General features: G+C 37.3%; 1 long non-coding RNA gene across 1 annotated transcript in view; it reads left to right on the top strand.

The window, feature by feature from the left end:
* Positions 1-12,763: 12,763 nt before the first annotated feature.
* The window catches only part of LOC113617338 (uncharacterized), a 254,836-nt gene continuing 246,990 nt past the window's right edge, over positions 12,764-20,609 (top strand). The window contains exon 1 of the long non-coding RNA XR_003431601.1: positions 12,764-14,159. This is a non-coding gene — a long non-coding RNA (uncharacterized LOC113617338). The remainder of the gene's footprint in view (positions 14,160-20,609) is intronic.

The raw sequence follows: 20,609 nt of genomic DNA on the forward strand, positions 1-20,609 counted from the left end.
ACTTCTCTTTCCCCATCCCTCTTTCCACACCTAGGTAACTGCAGTATCCTCCAAGCTGCCATACTGCTCTGTCCTGATTTTGATCTCCCTGTATCCTTTAATAAGGCCAGTCTTTATGAAACACTGTTTTTATCACCTCGCTTCATAACACACAATCCTTATCTCCTATCATTTCAAGTAAAAACTCCTCTGGCTCTTAAAGCCCTCCACAGTCTACTCTAGCGCTCCAAAAAAACCCCATTGCCCATTTTTTTCTCTAAAAAGCTCCATTCTCTTTAGTCAAGCCAGGAAGCCAGGCTCAGCTGTCCTCCATATTCACCCATAATCCTGCTGGCATCATTTCCTTTAGTAGGGAGCACATTTTCTTTTCTTTTTTTCTCTATGCCTGTCTTGATCATGCACATCCTCCAAGGCTTTATTTTTTTACTTCCTCCCTAAAGCTTTCTCTGACTATCCCAGTTCTCACTGATTTACCCTGAATTCTAACACCTGTTGAATTTAGATTTTTATATTACACACTTTAACACAAAGATGTGCTCTCTGGAATTGGTAGCAGGTTGTTTCGCCTATAAGCACCTTCTGGGCAGGGTCTGTATCTTTTGCGTCACCCGCTGCAGTGCTGAGCCCAGGGAGAATGCTCAACATACATTTATCTGTTGACTCATTATAGACATGATCTTAGTATCTAATAGTTACTGCTTTATTGAACATATGTATTAACAAGAGGCACTAAATATTAAATCAAAGCAGACCTTTTTGGAGTGTACCAGAGAAGGTACCCATGATACACAGAATAAGGAGAGTTACCACTTATTGAGTGCTTGGCAAGCATTCTACTAAGGGTTTTACGAAGTCCTCACAAGACCCTATGAGTTAGATATCATTATTGTTCTCATTTTAGTTATGAGTAACCTGAAATTCAAAGGGTTTAAAGAATTTAAGGGATTAAGGACACAAAGCTAGAAATGGGTTTCAAATACAGCTGGTTTGAGAGCTGAGCCCACCACTGAGCTGACTTGCCTCCCGTAAGTCTGTTTACTGTAAAATTTGTAAGGCCCTGGACTACTATAATAATTTCAATACAAAGTTTCCAATATACTTTGCTAAGATACAAATCATATATTTTCTGTATCAGAGAGCTATAGAGGCTTTGTACTTTGTTTTGTCAGATATTAGAGAAAAATAGCCAAATATACACCCATTTTCTCAATTATGCCCACTTTATAAATAGCTCTTGGCAACCCGGGGGGCCTATACTGTGAGTGCATAGTACAATCTTCCAGTCATTCCACCACTGGGGCAAGAATTTCAAGGGTCTGCCAGTCTTACAAATTAGTCTCGGAAAGATTTGTTTTCAATAGTTGAGTTTAAAAACATTCGAAATTACATTTGCTACAGTTTGTTTAAAGCTTTTTTTTTTTCCTAGCCTTTCTGAGTTGCAGCTTAATTTTTCACTGTCTCATTTTAATTTCTCTTTCTTTCTGGATTTCATCCTCTCATTCATTATTCTTTGTCTCCTCTCTGTTTCTGGCTTTTCTTCCTGCAGCTGGGCTCTGGTTAGAAGGGGTGGACGCAGCTGCCCAACCGTTTTCACATTCTTCACTGATATGATTTCCTTGAGGTAAAACATCATTTAAGAAGTATTACTCAACAATTAAATGTTTCTGTCCTCCTCAAATTCTCTGTCTGAAAGTCTGCCAGTAAGGCCCTTTGCAGTTGTTTGTATTGGTTTGGATCCCTTCCTGTAATGCACTATTTTATTTATGCTGTGCTGCTTGGCCTTTTATGTCATATTTTATTATAGTTCTAATTTCCTCTTTCTATCTAATCTCAACCACTGACTTGGTTCCACTGTTAGCTTTCTTTTTTTTTTTTTAACGGGGAGGGCGTTCATTGACTACTTTTCACTGCTTTTTAGACTACATGTTTTGTCAACTTGATGAGCCGGTTTTCACAAGGTTTAGGGGTAATTTTGGAGGCAGGAGTTAAAATCCTCCAAGACTTAGCAAGAATCTAACTTGTCCACCATGCTCCTGGCTTGAAGCAGGGATCATTTATATTGATATCACTAGGTAAGGACACAAAGTTATGCCCACAAGACTGTGATTTGGGGTAAAACCTGAGACTATATGGTTTGAATGGTGATTCTAAACAGAAGTATCTTTTAATCTTTCAACAGTTATCTTAGACTTTTTCAGAGCAGCACTCTAGTTGAATTTTCTTTTTTTTTTTTAAATTTATTTATTTTTGGCTGCATTGGGTCTTCGTTGCTGCGCAGGCTTTCTCTAGTTGCGGTGAGCAGGGCTTCTCATTGTGGTGGCTTCTCTTTTTGCGGAGCACTGGCTCTAAGCATGTGGGCTTCAGTAGTTGCAGCACACGGGCTCAGTAGTTGTGCTACATGGGCTTAGTTGCTCTGCGGCATGTGGGATCTTCTCGGTCTGGGGCTCGAACCCACATCCCCTGCATTGGCAGGCATGTTCTTAACCACTGTGCCACCAGGGAAGACCTCTAGCTGAGTTTTCAAAGGAACCATTAGATATTTAAAACTCTGGTTCTTATTAATTCATTGAATAACCCTTATTCATTATGCCTAGTTTATCTTCAGATAAATAAGGATGTATCAGGGTAGTTGAATCAAATGCTGCCCTTTAACATTTATAGAAGGAAAAGGGAGAAAGTGGATCCAGGGATAATATTAATATATTTAACAACCGTGAACATCAGTGATCAGAATGGAAGCCAGTCTCAAGAAGGAGTTGGGTCTTGGAGACTCCTGACATGCTGGTACTTACACCTTGGTTGCTGAATTATTGGGAGACAAGAGTCCCAACAAAGGGCACCAGGGGGTGCATGTGGGCCACTTGAGCTAGTAAGGAATTATTTTAATACTTTAATAAGCAGATACATGTCAATCTTGGGTGAGAGTGTGCTCACAGTTTCAGTTACAGTCATCCCTTTCCAATTTGTACAATATGACAGGTGCACCCATAGACTTGGGATGGCATGTGATTTTTCATGGTGGTTCCTAGTGATATGTGTCTTGGTCAAGTTTAGATCTTTTAAAATTGAGGTTTGCAACTCTATGGGAATCAAAGCCTGTCATTGTCTACAGAAGGAAGTCTTCTTATATTTCAAAATGCATTAAACTTGGGATTGTTTTGGTTGTACCAGTTATTAAATGTATTTTTGGGAAAACCACTTAATAACTTTGATTTTCACCCTCTTCTTTTAACGGGTAAAAAGAAGGGAATTGCATAAGATGAGCTCTACGTTTCTTTTAAGATCTAACATTCTTTAATTCTATTTAAATACCAACAAAAAAAGTTCTTTTGCCTGGCATTTAATAGAGGATTGAATAAAAATTAACTCATCTTTTAGGATGTATAGGAAAAGACACAGTATGACCAACTTCAAGGGCATAAAAACCAGCCCAAATAATCGCTTATTCACATCTTTCCACAGGTTTCCAACACTCTGTTTAAAGACTATCCGACTGAAATCGTTTTTTCTCCCTTGATTTGAATACAAAAGCATATGATAACTATGCTTTTTTCTCTCTATATAGCATTCAGTTATATTCTGAAACATTGCCATAGCTTTCTTGTGTTGAGGGTTCAGAAATCTTCTCTCTGCCTGATGTGGAAGACATAATTTTTAATGTTTATTTCAGATGAAAATGGGTTGAATTTTGTGGAAATTTATTTTTGAGATAGAGTTTGTCATTTCTGGAACCATGCAAAATGAGCTATTTTTTTTTTACATGAATGACACCTATGTAGTAAGTCAGAACAATTAATATGTGGTATAAACAGGCTTTACCTCAAAGAAAGAAACAAGAAAAGGTAATTTCTTCTTAAACCTTAAAAACCACTAAGCAAATAATCTGGATCACACACCAGAATTCTGTTAGCTTTTCGTGTGTCCACAGTTCTCTGAAGCACAAAAGCTAAATTGTTTAGGTCACGTGGTCCAACATCCACACTGACGACCTGTTCTACAGACAGCAGCTTTCATCCCTAATGATCACATTTTGATAATGCTCTTATTTAGAAGCTAAATCATGATCTTTCATACAAAACTAAATATATTCCCCTTAAGGTGAAGACTAATATTTTGCCTGCTCTAATTATAGTATCAGTTGTCATGCTATAGGTCCTCTATGACAGACATGCCATTAATGAGGGAAACAGCCATAAGACAATGAGTGCCTTGTTTAAGGTTAGGGTTCAGTATATTTTGATTGACTTTAGGTGTAATCCTTTTTGGTTCCAGTTTAACTGGAGTGTGTGTGTTTATTAAAGACTATACAACTAAAGAGTGAAACTAAGAACTAGAACTAGAAACCAGAAAGGGGAATTACAACAGGAAAGATTCAGCATAAAGATTTGGCCATCTACCTACCCATCCACCATTAAAGAAATATTTATTCAGGGCCTTGTATTTTCTAGACAATGTGTTCATTTTTGTGATAGTAAAGGAAAACAGATCTTGATCTCAAAAAATTCACTTTTGGGGTTACATCAAAGATAAATTATTATAATATACTCAGGTTTGTGAAACTAGAGAAACTTATAGAAAGTACAGTTGATAACAGTAAAAAAAATTATGTCTTATCTATATCAGGCAGTCATCTAAGCAATTTATATTTAATCTTTATGATACCAAGTATGAGATAGGTACTACAATTATCATTCTCATCTTACAGATTGGAAACTGAAGTATAGGAGGTTATTTGTCCAAAGTCACTCAGTGATTCTGGGTCCATTGAGAGGACTCACTTCTGAGAGGGGAGATTGAGTTTTCTCAAAGAGATTGAATAGCTTCTGAGAACAGTTACAAAGGACCCTGCATATGGCAACTACTGAGCCAAGTAGGTCCTTCCAAAACCGTACCGTATAGGATGGTTCTGTCCAGAGTATCTAGAATATTTTGTCCAGAATATGTATTACTTACACTGCTGAACAAGGCTGCAATGGCCACTAGTCTTGATAATCACATTTCTCTTCCCAGTTATGTGTATGTTACAATGAGCCATTGATTTTTAAAGTCTTCTTATTGAAAAGAGCTTACCAGCTGACAAATTTCCCCATTTTTTGATTAGCTAATCAATACTGTGTCAGTCTGGGTATTAGTCAGGTTTTTTCTATATATCTGTATCTATATAACTAACATGATATGTATCTATCTATCTATTGAGAGAGAGATTTATCATGAAGTATTAGCTCATGTGATAAAGGAGGCTGAGAAGTCCCACAGTCTCACCTGCAAGCTGGAGACCCAGGAAAGCCAATGGTACAGTTCCAGCCCAAGCCTGAAGGCCTGAGAACTGGAGCACTGATGGTGTAAGTGCCAGTCCCAAAGCAGGAGAAGACCAATGTCCCAGCTCAACAGTCAGGCAGAGAACAGCTTCTCCCTTCCTCTGCCTTTTTCTTCTATTCAGGAGCTTAAGGGATTGGCTGACACCTACCTACCCTGGGGAGGGCAATCTGCTTAAGCCAGACAATTGATTCAAATTCTAGTCTCTTCTGAACACACCATCAAAGAGAAACCCAGAAATTATGTTAAATCAAATATCTGGACACCCTGTGACCCAGTCAAGTTGACATAAAATTCACCATCCCGAGTACCAATGTGTGAAGTGTCTGATTAGTGCTGGGTTATCAGGGGCCCAAAGAGAGAGAAAGGCCCATTGCTGCTGGCAGGGGTGCAGATACTTTAGCTGACAGACCACAGGTCCATCTCTGGATGGTTCCCATTGCCCCATGTCAGAGTTTGCTGGATCCAAGAAGTGCTAGATAAACCTGTCCTTCCAGTCAGTCAAGAGAAAAACATTAAGGAAAATAGTAATTCAGCTGGTATATGTGAAAACGAGTTTTTATAAGGTTTAAAATACTGTACAATCTATTTTCCACCTAAAGTAATTAGAGGGATTATATCCAATTTTGTTGAGAATGCAGAGAAATGAATTCACTTATCACAGTTATAGGACTGTAAATTGGCACAATCTTTTGGAAGGAAAATATGCATATATTTTGACACGATAAGATATAATAGATGTGCGCAAAGATAAGCGAACAGTTGTTAATTATAGACACTTCATTGTAAAAAAAAAAAAAAAAAATTGAAAAAATTTACCTGGTGATAGGGGATTGGCCAGATAAATTATGTTACATCTAAACAATGGAATACCATTTAAATATCACATTGTGGGAAGATTATTTATTGAAATAGGGAAAACGATACTATTTAGTCTTGAGCGAAAAAAACAGACTACTAATATATTAGTATATTATTAGTATGTTAAAGTTAAATATGTTACAGTATTATACAGTATACTTTTATAAAGAAAGGTCAGTATATATGTATATAACATAAAATATAAGTGTGTAAAATTATGTATAAATATGTGTACATATATAGACACATTCAAGAAGACTAATCTAATATTTTACTAGTAATGGAATTAGAATTTTAAAAAAGTTTCTTATTTTCTGCATTTAGCATAAGTTGTGAAATTAGGAAGAAGCTAATAATTATTACATAGATTATTGTTAGGTAGAGAGAAATCCAAATAAAATAAAATAAAATTTATGAATCATTAAATTGCCTTTTAATTATTATTTTTAATGAACCTGGTCCTTCTCCAGATTTGAGCTCTACTTTGCCCACACCATTTACCTGTTCTTGGGCTAATACCCTTCCTAACTTGTTTGATAAGGATTCCTAACTTCTTTAATAAGGATTATTATGTGTTTTTTACTTGTTTTAACTAGTCTACATTTTTATCATCATTTCACATATGAGAAAAGAGCTCATAACTAATAAGGGGCAGTCCTTTTGTGTTGGCATTAGTTTCATTTCAGTATGATCTAGGTCAAAATGAGGCTGAGGCTGGGCCACAGGTGTTGGGCTAGTTGCCATAGTTTCTGCTAAGATTTAAAAAGCATGAGATTTTTCACATATAAAAAGTCAGATATGGGGGTTTTGTTGAAAAACAGATAGCTCTCACAATGCAGAGTTTGAGTTCCTACCAGACAGTGATGGGCTGGAGACGAGCAGCCGCTGTCCTCTGAAAATGGCACACGTGATCCAGCTTGCCATGTCCCACCACTCCACACTTCATACTTGGCTGAAATATCTTGCCTAAATTTATAGGCATTTCAGTTTGCTATCCATATTTGAATCATCCCTGTTTTCACCACATTTAAGGATAAGGCTGAAAGAATTGAGTGTTCTTTTTACTATCTTAAGTAAATCATCTAGATGACAATTGAACCTCTAATTTCAGGGTGTGTTTCCTTTTTATTTCCCCAAAAAGATGAGGGTGGGGGAGAGAGAGAGAGAAAACAAAGTGCATAAGAAAGGCATTTGTCAGAGGAAAGCATGAAATGTGAAGGAAACTGGTATTTGTAAGATTTTGTTTTTTCTGGTTTACAACTTTATCAATGCCCATACAAAATTACTTTATTTGTATCTGAAGTGTTCAATATTTATTCAGTTTGTGCTTTAAAGTAAATACTTGAGCCTTTTTTTCCCTAACTGCCTTTGTGTATAGGAGCAGAAAAATAATGGAACATTAAAAGGAAACTAGCTTTGCAAATTTACTGAAATGAAAAACAGAAAAGCAGATTAGCTGGGAGTACTCCAAGGGGGCAATGATGCTGTGGCCTGTCAGGACATTGAGGCATTAACCAATGTGCAATTAAAAAAATAAAACCTGTGAGGAGGCAATGCAGGAGAATAAAAGCCTATTAGAGCGCTCCTAAGAGTTGAGACTCTTGCCAGCACAGCCATCTGTCAAGAGATTATGGAGAAGAAAATTTCCGCAGGAATTTTCCCTTGGGACCAGATGAAGTGCCAAGAAAAGGTGTGTGGCATCAGGAGTGAGGACAAACTCTGAGAGTCTTCCGCAGTGCTTATCACAGACAGAGAGGGAACCGTCAACCCACTGGGTCTGAGAGAAGACAGTGCAGTCTCTGTATTGTTTTTGGCCAGAGAACCTAGTTTGTCTTAACAAGAGGTCATGAAAACCAGTGTCTTTTAAGGTAAGTTAAACTTTGTTGTATTGAATCCTAAAATTTTTCTGTGATTCAAAGACAATGAAGTAATATGTTGAACTTTGCATACTAAGGATTCTAATACAAAAATGAATGTGAAGTTTGAGTCAAATTGCAGAAGGTGATCAAAAAATACTTGAGCAAAAATGAGAATGTCATTTTTTTTTTAATTTGAATCTTTGGAGTTTATGAAAATACCCAAGACATTTACTTACATGAAATGTTGTACTAAAATGCTCTTTTCACTTATTTCTTCCAAGTAAATGCTGGGTGATGGACTCATGAGTATTTGCCTCTAGGGAATTCAGTTCATACCATGCTGTGAAATAATTAAAAACCATACAATCATGAAAGTTACAAGAGTTAATAATAGGGACAAATATTTCATAAAGTTCCTGGAATCATGTCAGGAAAAGATAGTTTAATTTTTAATTCTGAGTAGACCTTAGTTCATTCCCTGACCTATGTTCCCATATAGTACATTTTGTGTTTTTAACAATATTTATTCCCCATTTTCTTTGTGATTAATTTTATTTTTCTTTTTTAAGATAAGAAAATATGTTGATTATAAAGATGAAATAAAAATACCACAGATTTATGGTCTAGATTACAAGATAAACATGCATTTTTTATTTCAAATTTTTTAAGTCAGAAAAAGAGTTATCTTTTTAAATGACAAGAAAATAAACGTGTAAGAAGATAGGTCCCATGCTAATTTAGCAAGTATTTTTAAACCTATAGTACTGATAAGAAATTGTCAATCAGAAATTGGGATTAAATGTAGTTTAATTCAATTTTATATTATCTTGATCAAAATAGAGACATTTCATTTATCACATTGGTTACTTAGAGAAATGGATATGAACAGACATAAATATAAATGCTAAACAGTGGTAAGAAATAATCTTATGGGAAAGAACACCAAGTCCAAGAAAACAGTGCAAATTCTGAGGGATCACAGTGATCCAGTGTTAATGCTGGCCCTGTGCCCATATCAGATTATTGTGTCTGTAACTGGAGAGAAATTATCATGTGAATTTAAGTCAAATTATCCTATGAGTTCAATTATAGTGGAAAATTAATTTTAATAACCCAGGTTTTTGAATCTTCCTCTCTCTCTTACAAAAGAACAGTTTTGCCTGAATCATCAGCATATTGTTTACATTCTTTTTTATTTCATTATTTCATTCAATCTTCCGTTCACTTTTCCATTTAACCAATATTTAGTGAGCGATGTTCAGGTAGAGGGCATTATCGGGCTAGGCATAAAAGTAATGAATAGATGTGGTCCCTACTCTCAAAAGGCTTACAGTCCAACACATGGCATATAACTTCTCCATTCAGCTTCAAAATAATTTGAAAACCAAAACTTAACCTCATGTTGTTGAAGTAATATTTAAGACTAACCGAAGTTAAGGCTAACAGAAGTTAAGTGACAGCAGTAGGAAGTATCTGTGTTAGTAATGTAATTCAAGACTTTCAGTGCATTGATTATATTGGTACTTGAGTATTTAAAATTTTTTTAATTAGTAAGGACTGAAATAAGCATTTTTTACTCTGCTCTTGGATTTTCATTAAGTATAGTTTGAGGTTCTTTACTTTAGAAAATGTGGAATAGGTTAATTTTACACATAGAAAAAGGGAATTCCTGTTCAATAAAAAGTAGACAAAGTATACTGGGATATTGACAAATACTGCATCTCATTTGTGGTGAAAGTTATCTCTCTGCATCTAGGGATACATCTCTGTATATTAAGTGTATTTGAAATTAGAGATTAGATTCTTACCTGCTATATCCACTCTTGTTCCTAAGACTGATTTGGGGGTATATGCATTTCAAGCATTTTTCGGCAATATTACAATAGTTGGTCCTGAACAAAAGTGATATTTAAGTTTTGAGTTATGGAGATCATCTCTGGGATCCTTGCCAGAAATAATGAAGTTCTCGTTTGGATGAGTGGGTCTGGAAACTGTCACCTCAAATAAAATGCGTTTTATGATAGAGTGCGATTGCCATATTTTTTCAAAATAATGAAATACTAAGTTTAATAGTCAGTATTTTGATAATGTAATGTATGTACAGCAATATGAATATAACATTCTTTTCATAGAGAATGGATTAGTCAAAAGGGAGCAAGTTGGAATCATGTAACCATACAACTGTTAGGAACAAAATCTGGGGCAATTAAAATAAAATCATAGTTCAAAGGCCTATGAGTAAAGAGAGCAACTGATTGCTTTTGACTTGTTTTTTTTCTTTCAGGTAAAACGTATAGTAGGTTTCTAGTTAAGAGTTTGATGTTTTTAACCTTCATTTATTGGTCACAAAACATGCTCTTGTACTATATATTTTTAAATATTTGTCCCCTTTTGTCTCTGCTGAGCACATAGTGGTGGAGGGCTCATTGTTTTGGAGGCTGCCTGATGATTGAGGGAGTCCTAGTCTCCTCCCCGCCTCACTAGCACCTGATTGCTTTAGATCCAGAAAGTGGTAGATCAACTTCTCTTCAGATTCAGTAAATCACGTGAAGTAGTGCGGCATTATCTTTAAGCATGAGGTGCTAATATCAAACTTGTTGGGTTTCAGTCTTGACTTTTCTAATTACTACTTTGTGAGGGCAAGTCTCTTACCTACTTTTGCCAGCTGTAAAATGGGCATAAAAAGGGCACTATTATTATTGTGTGGATCAAGTGAGATAATGTACATACAGTGCTTACCATGTTGTAAACTCTCACAAATATTAGCGATGATGATGGTGATAAGAGTTTGAAGAAATTCAGACCTTCCCAGTGCCTTGTTTGAATTCTTGCACTAGCCTCTAATGGTGTCCAGTTTGTGGTATCTTTATTGCATCCCATGCAAGTTGCCAGACAGCTTTCTCAAAAGCGCAAATCTGATACTATTACTTTCCTAAAGTGGCTCTCCGTTACCTTTGACTAAAGACTCATACTCGCTAGTATGGACTACGAGACTCCTCTGTCACCCTCTCTGCAGTTTCTCACACCTCTGAGTCTTGGCACATACTGGTCCCTCTGCCTGGAACCCTTACTCCTGTTCCTTACCTGCCTGATTTGAACTTAACCTTCAACACTCAGCTAAAGCCATCAGGAAGACTTTTCTGACCCCACCTTCACCCACCCCTCTTTATCCTCAGGACTGTACATGTTTCTAGTCTGTCAGCTTGTCATTTCCTTCAAAAGACCGTGAACTATTTGAGAACAGGGGCTATATTTTTTTCATTAACCCAGAATTTAGTACAATTTCTGTGACACAGAAGATGTATAATAAATGTTAATAGGTTGAATGAATGTTCTGGTGAGCAGGCAAGGAGCAGTGATACTTCTCCTTTTATGACTGTGTTTATCTTCTGGGTACTGATGTCATGCAGAGGTACTGACATAAACACATGTCTCCGTGAAAGGCAAGGCAAGAATGGCCAAAGTACACTCTGTGAACATGCTTTTGCGTCTCTAAAAACAATCTTACTTTATCCTTTTTTGCTCCTGAGCTGGAATAAGAGAACCAGATAGAGTGCTTTTAATCTGAAACGTAAGTTTTAAACTGTACATTGACAGTAAAGAACGAATTATTTTTGTTGAAATTTTTGATCAAACTAGTTGGGCTAATGTATCACCAGAGTGTTGGTCAGAAACTTCTGGATCTGTGTTGTTCACCCCTCTCTGTAGAGTTTATTTAATCTTGTGATTGGAAGTCAAGATTGCAATAGTTCTTAGAATGATTATATCAGTATAGATGTAAAGATGTGGTCTTAGGAAATAAGATTCATATCCTAAAAATACTGTATTAAGCTATTAGTGTCATTAGGAATAAATTCAAAATGTTTATGGAAACAATTGAGCTATTTTATGAGACTCAAATTCTATGTTTTGCTGACATTTTGACAATGAATTGGGATTTTAATGCAATTTGTATATTTTTGAATAAGCAAATAGAGAAGACAGGTACAATCCCTCTCCCTTCTTCAAATGGTGAGCTGCTTCTAGATGCTCCAGTTTTGCATTTCCTGCCCTTTGAAATAAACTGTTTCAATCTGGAGCAAGAGCCTCTATGCCCAGGTTCCTGCCCTTTTCTCTAGCACCCGTTAGGGGTCTCTGCCACTGCTGTTATAACTATTAGAAGAGCAGAAGAGGGAAAATATCTCATCACTGGCATGTGCTCACTGCTGCATTTCTCATTCTGCTGCCAGCTTCCACTCATCGGCCCCTTCTCTTTCTTGGCACCCATATTGGAAGTGACCCTGCTTGGAGTCTCGCTTTCAAGGTTCCATATCTGTAGCACTGTGCAGTGAACCAAGACTCAGCACCAGCTAGTTGCATAGGTCTTGGCCTAATGTGAAACTTGTCAGGTGGCTGTGCTATCTCCAGGGTTTTCTTTGTTGACCCTTAATATGAAAGCAAGTTGTGGCCAAGCTGGTTTGGAATGAGAATATCGCAACCCCAAACTTAACTGCTCTGAGAATGAGTTATACCAGAGTAATAAGGAGTTATAATCACACTATACTACCTTCTGATGTAACCATTTAGTTTTCCTTCTATCCTTTACTCTTTATGGTCTACTCAGAAGGGTGCCAAAGGCTACTTTTTATTTTTTCTTTCAGCAATATGGACTGAAGGTCTATTGTGCCGACTAATATTTTAAATTAAAATTTTACTCCTTGGGTAAATGAGTCTACATGTGAATTCTCTAATTGCTTCTTTGTGTTTCCAGGACCTGGCATAATCCTTGGCACGGAGTAGATATTTAATCCTTGTGAATATTTGAATGCGATACTAAATAGAGTTGGAGTGCCTAGTATATATTGGCAACTTGGAGAAACTGTATAGATTCTACTTCACTTTTAGGAAGACAGATGAACTGGCATCAGAAAATAGCTGAGAGACCATTGGATTTCTCAGAGATTTTCACGAAAGGACAGTCACAGGAAGGAGCCCTTAAGGCCCGTTATGAGACCTCACAAATCATCACTTTTTAAAGCCCACTTCAAAGGTTATACAGGAACACAACTGGTAGGGGGGGACCGTGGAATTCCATGGACGACAAGTCAACAATGCCTAGGGAAAATATCTAATAAAATACTAATTTTGAAACTGTTTTATGTAGTTGAGAAGTCCAGATTAAAAGAATAACAATCAAATGGAAACTGAATTAATTGACAGATTTCATCTATGTATATAATTCAGTTCCTGTTTCTATTCTTGTTTCAATAGCAGTTTCTCTGCTGCCCTTCTTCACAACATTGCTGCAATAAACACCTTACTATTGTCTGAGTTCTGCAAAGTTGTATACAATATAATTTCTGGTACATGTATGCATGGAATTCCTTTATTACTAACAATGAACACAATGGAAGTCTACATTTATATAGTAGTTTATATTTTATTAGTTATAAATGTTAGCAACGTGAGGGACCTTAGCAGGTCTAAACAAATTTGCTCATTTGATAGATGAGGGAACTGAGTCATAAAGTGATTAACTTATTTTTTTCCCCCATGGAAAAATTAACCAAAAATTGTCATTCAAAGTTATGTTTTCTATTATATGAAAAGTGATTGCCAATGAGACGCTCAAGGTCAAGGTTGATATCTGGCTTTATCTTCTTTTAAAAATGAATTTAATGACTTCATTAAAATCTAGGGATATATAAAAGGCAGCAATACTATCACTCCATTAACAGAGATTTACTTATCAGGATTTCAAACAAGGAATTCATCAAGCTAAAATTCTTTCCAGAGAACAGAACTGTCCTATATTCAGGGAACATGAGGCCCATATCTTCTGTCATGCCCTTGAAAATTCTGACAACATACTCTAAAATGGCTGCAAGAGGCTGCTTTCTGTCTCAGCTGGCTCAAGGTATAGAAACTCTTTGGAGGGCCAATATGCTTCGAGCATCCTGGCATGTCTGTTCTGAATCAAGCTTCCATATTCCCAAGTTAACCTACCTAGATATCCTTAAGGCTGTTTATCCTTCTAGGTGTCCTTAAGGCTGAGAACTGGCCTTTAGAGGAGAGTCATCTCCCACAGCGGCTCAAGACCCAAGGCTATTCAAGAGAAAAGGCAGAAACAAGTACAGGAAAAAAGTGAGTAACGCTTTGGTACACACTCACATACATACACACACACACAAGAAGTTTACAGAGAGAGCAAAACATACCATGGCAGTGACTTCTTTATCTTGAATAAAGAACTAAGTTCTTTAAAGAAAAATGGCATAATTAGAATAAAACTGTCTTGACTCAGAGAATCTATGGTCCTGTCAAATTAGCCTTTCTGATCCTTGAACTTGCCGAATTTGTCTTTGTTTCAAGACCTTTGCATCAACTATTCTGCTACTTGAAATGCTCCCCCTTTATGTTCATGTGACTGACTTCTTGTCATCATTTGTAATTTTCAACTTAAATATCAACCTCAGAGAGGCTTTTCCTGACCATTCTAAGAAAGGCAGCCTATTACTGCCTGACATCACCCTATTTTAATTCTTTGCATTGCATTATGCTCATCAATAACTAATATTTTTTATTGTTTACATTAAAATGTGTATTCTATCTTCCCCCTTACCTTGGCATAATATAAGACCCCATGAGGGCAGAATCTTGCTTGTTCCTTTATATTCCTCACTTGACACCTAACAGATACCCAATAAATATTTACTCAGTGGATAGCTTTTTCATCACCAGAGATTAAAAAGTTGAATTATAACTGGTGTTTAATAAAAAGTTGTTTAACTGAATTTGAGGACTAATAATAGTGGAGGGAATTCCAATAAAGTTATCTCTCTCACAATTTTCTTTGACATTTTCCTTCCATTTACTAATTTGGGGTGAAATGTCCTTGATAGTTTGCCTTAGATATGAAAAAAAATCAAAATACTTGATACAAGTTTTGGTGAGATTTAGCATTATACTGAAGTTTGATTTTAAGGCAGAGATGGTTTCTATATATTTCACAATTGATTAACCAATCAACCAGAATACATTGAAGGGTCAGGTTTATGAGATTCCTTTACTTTGTATTTATGTGTAGGCTTTTAGATGAGGAATATGTTTAGACTAAAAGTATCATGCCGTTATTTTTATTACAATGTGTGGCGCAGTGCTGTTTTCTTTAGTTCTGTTACTTATGTTATTTACTTCTGTTGAAAAACAATGACAGAGGGACACCACTAATTTTAATACAGAGTTTAGTAATGATGGTTTTGTGATGGTAAGCAGAATCAATGACAAGCAAAGTAACTTATTTTCATACAAAACTAAATTATAATTGCCAGATATTTATTTATTTTATTTTGGCAAGTCTAGTAATCTTCTAAAATAACCTGTTTGATAATATTCTGTTAAGAGCACATCAAGAGCACGGGGTGACAACTGATTCCAAAAAGTATTGTGTAATTTACTTTAATATGCTGACAACAAATCTGTACCGATTTATGAGAACACTGGATGCAGATGAAAGCCCAAGAAATGAAAAGGGCATATTTCGGTAACTATAACACACCCCATTATCAAACCTGAGACTGAGATTGGCACATACTAAAAAATGTTGCTATCTCTTAATCTGCCACTCCAGCATGTTTCAAAAAATTCCATAACCAATAACTGGGTCTCCCAAAACATACTTCCATACTTCCCTTACTGCCCAAAACATTCAGTGCGTCTGTGACGTGGTCCTGATGCTGTGGTTTTTGCTTGAGCATGACGAAAACCACGTGAGATGCCTCTGTCCTCCAGTGCATCCTGGACCCTGCTGTTCTGCTGGATTTTGCTGACATCAAACGGAGTCCTTAGGGTTCAGAAAGGCTGGGCAGGTGCACCAGACACATCAGAGGCAAATATGTAACAGCACGGAGCATTTCTGCTTGGCTTGTTGGGTTTGACATGCCAAAATAGCCCAGAAGGAATAGTAGTGCCTTTTGAAGTAGCTGAGATGCTTCCCCGATGTCACTTCTCTGAGTTTTAGATCAATGCCTGGAAGATGAATCAGAGCATGTGAGAAGAGTCACGGAGGGGAAATGTGTTGGAAAGCTTGCAGGAGTGAAGCACCCGAGCCCAGAGGAAAGGTGGGGTGAGATGTGCAAAGCAGGAAAAAAACAAAGGGCTGAGTCATTGGAGGCCTAATTGACAATGGCACAGCTGTGACAACAATTTGCCGGCAGCCTGACCTGTTTGATGAAAGGGCCTCTGCTTTCCTTGGAACCTCAGAGTTGCGGCGACTCACAGGAATGCACCACTCATGTTTCCAGCTGGCTCAGCCTCATAAATACCTAAACTCACAAGATGACATTTTTAATGCTCTGCAGTTGCTATTCTGCATTTATATTTATTGCAATTCAACATATCCATTAGTGCATCTATCATTGATAAGTTTGTCACTGCTTCAGGAAAACAGTCCATCATGCTGCATCAATTTCCCTTTACAAGGTATTAATGTACTGTAATGCAGCTTACAATATCATGTGGATATATTTGATTAGAGAGGTGCCAGAGTCAGTCAGATTGAACTGAGAATTGCAAGAGGACCCAAAATCTTAATTTATTTATTGTAAAGATGAACAGCCTTGCAGCACAGTGAATGTGTTAATACAACAGGTGTATCTTTTTCACCTTCTCAAACAGGCACTGAAAAGAACAAACTTAAGCAATATATTTTGACTCAGTTTGAAGCACAGCAGACCTACAATATTTTGTTGACCCTTGACATGTTTAGCAGAATCATATTCATGTTTTAATATTTTCTGCATGCAGTTAGCAGCTTTATTCAGGAAACAATGATGGCATATGAGTCCAGGAGATAGGACCAACTATGGCTTTCTGAAATAAAAATATTAAAACTTAGTAAATAAAACAGATTTTCAATACATGACGAGATAATTCTGGATGCTATAACGATTTCTGTTAAAAATAAAAACAGGGGCTTCCCTGGTGGCGCAGTGGTTGAGAGTCTGCCTGCCGATGCAGGGGACATGGGTTCGTGCCCTGGTCGGGGAGGATCCCACATGCGGCGGAGCGGCTGGGCCCGTGAGCCATGGCTGCTGAGCCTGCGCGTCCGGAGCCTGTGCTCCGCAACGGGAGAGGCCACAACAGTGAGAGGCCTGCGTACCGCAAAAAAAAATACATAAAAATTTAAAAAATTAAAAAAATAAAAACAATGCATCTAAGACCCGACACAGCCAAAAAAATAAAGGAAATAAATTTAAAAAATAAAAGAAAACAAAAGGCACCTGTACAACAAAAATTCTAAATTGTATAGAAATGGACAGTGCTCATGCGTATGGACTATATTATTTCCTTCTTTCATTCTGCAATTAGGATCTGGCAAATCACTGATGTGCATGGAATCCAGAGGCTGAACTATGTCAGGACAGTCTGAGCTATTTTGACAATTCTGGCCATAGTAAAATGCTTGAGCCATTTTTTAAATCTTATTGTATCTTTTTGCAAAATGTAAAGGAAGACACATTATGCACTTTAAAAATATGTTTGTGAAATATTATGAAATCTACCCTTGAAAATTATTTTTCTAGAGGGGTTATACATGGATAAACACTAGAGTCAGGCACATATGCACTTGAACCCTTACTGAGTTACTTTTCAAATGTGTGGTATTGAGCCAAGGTAGTAATTTCTTTAAACCTCAGTTTTCTGTATGTTTAATGATGAAGATAAGACCCATGCATAGGATTGTTCTTAGAATTAAATGAGATGCAAATTGTGGTACATCCACACAATGAAATACATGTAGCTATTGGAAAGATTTAGATGGCCCTGTATGGGATGTTACAAAATAATTGCCAAAGGGACTTCCCTGGTGGCGCAGTGGTTAAGAATCCACCTGCCAATGCAGGGGACACGGGTTCGAGCCCTGGTCCAGGAAGATCCCACATGTCTTGGAGCAACAAAGCCCATGTGCCACAACTACTGAGCCTAAGCTCTAGAGCCTGTGAGCCACAACTACTGAAGCCTGCGTGCCTAGAGCCCATGCTCTGCAATAAGAGGAGCCACCGCAATGAGAAGTCTGTGCACCGCAACGAAGAGTAGCCCCCGCTTGCCGCAACTAGAGAAAGCCTGTGCACAGCAACAAAGACCCGACGCAGCCAAAAATAAATAAAATAAATTTATTTTAAAAAATTGCCAAGAGCTAGTTAGATTAAAATCATCTAACATTAAAGTATTTTAGATTTTATATTAAAATATATATAACATATGCACAGAAAAATTTTGGTGGGATATACAAAACGTGGAAATGTGTGATAAGGTAAAGGAAGAATAAGATTTAATTTTCATATTATGTCCTTTTATACTGTCTGATGTCTTGCTATTCATATTTTTATGATTAAATGCATAGTTTAATTTTTTTAAAGGATGTAATTCATTAAAATGATTAATATTATCTGGCATATATGAGAGCTCAATAGATGTTGGCTGCCAGTTATAAATGCTCCTTTTCCCCATGAGATGTGATAGAAATTTTGCTCCTGCTCTAATAAGTAATGTAAAGTTTGAGGTTAAATAAGGAGTTGGCATGGGAACAGATGGATTTTCAAAGTTCCTGTGATAAATGTCTCCAAGTGTGGGTGCATTGTAAACACAGGAGCACCAATAGTATGAGGGGCTACTTAGAAAGACTGCTGGCCATTCAAGGACATCTTTACAAGCATAGTGCACAGGATGAAGAAGGTAGCCCTTCCTGTCTACTCCTTCCCAGTCACAGCACTCTGGAACCTTGTGCCCCGAGTGGCTTCCCTATTTTAGGAGAGATGTCACAGGTTCGAGTATGTGCAGAGGAAGATGACCAGGACAGCATAGGGAGCAGAGTCCATATCAACATGAATAGTTCATGGAGCTGGGGACCCGGAGAAGTGAACGAAAGGGACCCCTCATAATGACAATTCAAGGGCTGCCACACAGAAGAGGGATTCAACTTAATCTCTGTTAGTTCCTGAGGGCAGAACTGGGACCGCTGAATAGAAGTTTAAAGGAGACATATTTCAGCTTACAGCTGCAGCTAAAACCCAGCATGTCATGATTTATAGCAGCAAATGCCACCCTAGGCAAGGATAGAATTTTCTGTTAAATTCTGAAGATAAAAAGTACCAAAGCATCTGGATTCTCACAAGGATAAGGTCCCAAACTTAAACTAAATAAATAATCCCCGCAGATACTGCTTTCCAAAGGTTAGATACATCCAGTGGATGAACTTGTGTCGGCAGCAGAGCTCCCTGCCCTCCTTGGTCCCATCCCCTCACTGCTTCCAGCAGTGTCCAGTAAAGCACATCATCTTCCTGATGCTGCTTTTAGCCCCTTCTCTTCATTCTGGTATCATAGCCTACAGAGCTTAGATACTGGACATTACTGCCTGCTGTTGCTGGATTTGTCTCTTTGCCTCCAAAGGGCCCCCTTTTTTATCCTGTGACCTCATGGCCTTCCGTTCATACTTCTGCTGTTGTATTTAGCTTCTGCCTTGCATTAGCGTTAGTTGGGCAACACTGGTTTCTACTCACTAAAACATAAGCTCCTTGAGGGTTGACACAATATATTTTTGTGTCCTAGTATCTTAGAAGAAAGTAAGCCTCAGTAGATTGAATCACACCCCTTTATGAAGAGTAAATGGGGGCAATCACAGATTTAAGTGTAGATTTAAATGTTTTTAGCAAGCCATCCATCACCTCTGTATGACCATTAGCTTTGCTAGAGTTCATCTATCTCTGGTCATGAGCAATGAGGAAATTCAAAGCACACAATCAGAAGAGGATTTTTAGGTAATGATGCATACGCAAACCTGTGTCTCAAATCAAGGAAACCTATAATAAAGACATATCTTCAAGATTTCTGCGATTGGGCTTATGGATACTTTCAGATTTGTCCATGGATGATTCTCCAAACGTTTTGCAATCATATTTGCATAGGGACGGAACAATACTGTCTTTAATGCTGGAGCAGAGTTCAGGGGTCCCCTACTGCGCTAGGTGTTACCTCTGTAGGAAACTCATTATCAGCCTTGGAAGCAGCAGTGAGCAGAGGTGAGCCTCCAGAAAGCTCGAGGATACAACACTCTGCTTACTTGGGTAGTCAAACTATTTCGCTAAGAGTAACTGAGTCTTATAGATGCGTCGCATACCCTTTCAGGTCAGTGGAATCTTATATGCGTCAGGCTTTTCAACACGCAGCATAATTTTTCGCTCTGGCTTTCTGTACCCTGTTCAAAAGTGTATTTGAGAGTCTTAAATAACACACAGGTTTCATAAGCACTTCACTTAAAATGAGGAAAGCAGGATAGGATTTTAGCCTAAGCATCAAAAAGAGTGGGGCCTCTGAATCAGGTTCAAATGTTAGAGTGAACTACACTAAATGTTTGCCCTAGATTTCCAAAAATACAGCTCAAATCTGAAAAACCTAGCACATTAAAAATAGTGTGTGTCTCTTAGAAATATTAGGGTTTTTTTCCAAAACTTTCAAATATTTTAAATTTAAGGAATTTTAAATTTTATTTTAAATTTAAATATTTTAAATTTTCCTTCCCATCAGCAAATGTAC

The sequence above is a fragment of the Aethalodelphis obliquidens genome, unplaced genomic scaffold (genome assembly GCF_003676395.1).
Source record: "Aethalodelphis obliquidens isolate GAN/ISIS:26980383/991018 unplaced genomic scaffold, ASM367639v1 scaffold4, whole genome shotgun sequence".
Taxonomy (NCBI): domain Eukaryota; kingdom Metazoa; phylum Chordata; class Mammalia; order Artiodactyla; family Delphinidae; genus Aethalodelphis; species Aethalodelphis obliquidens.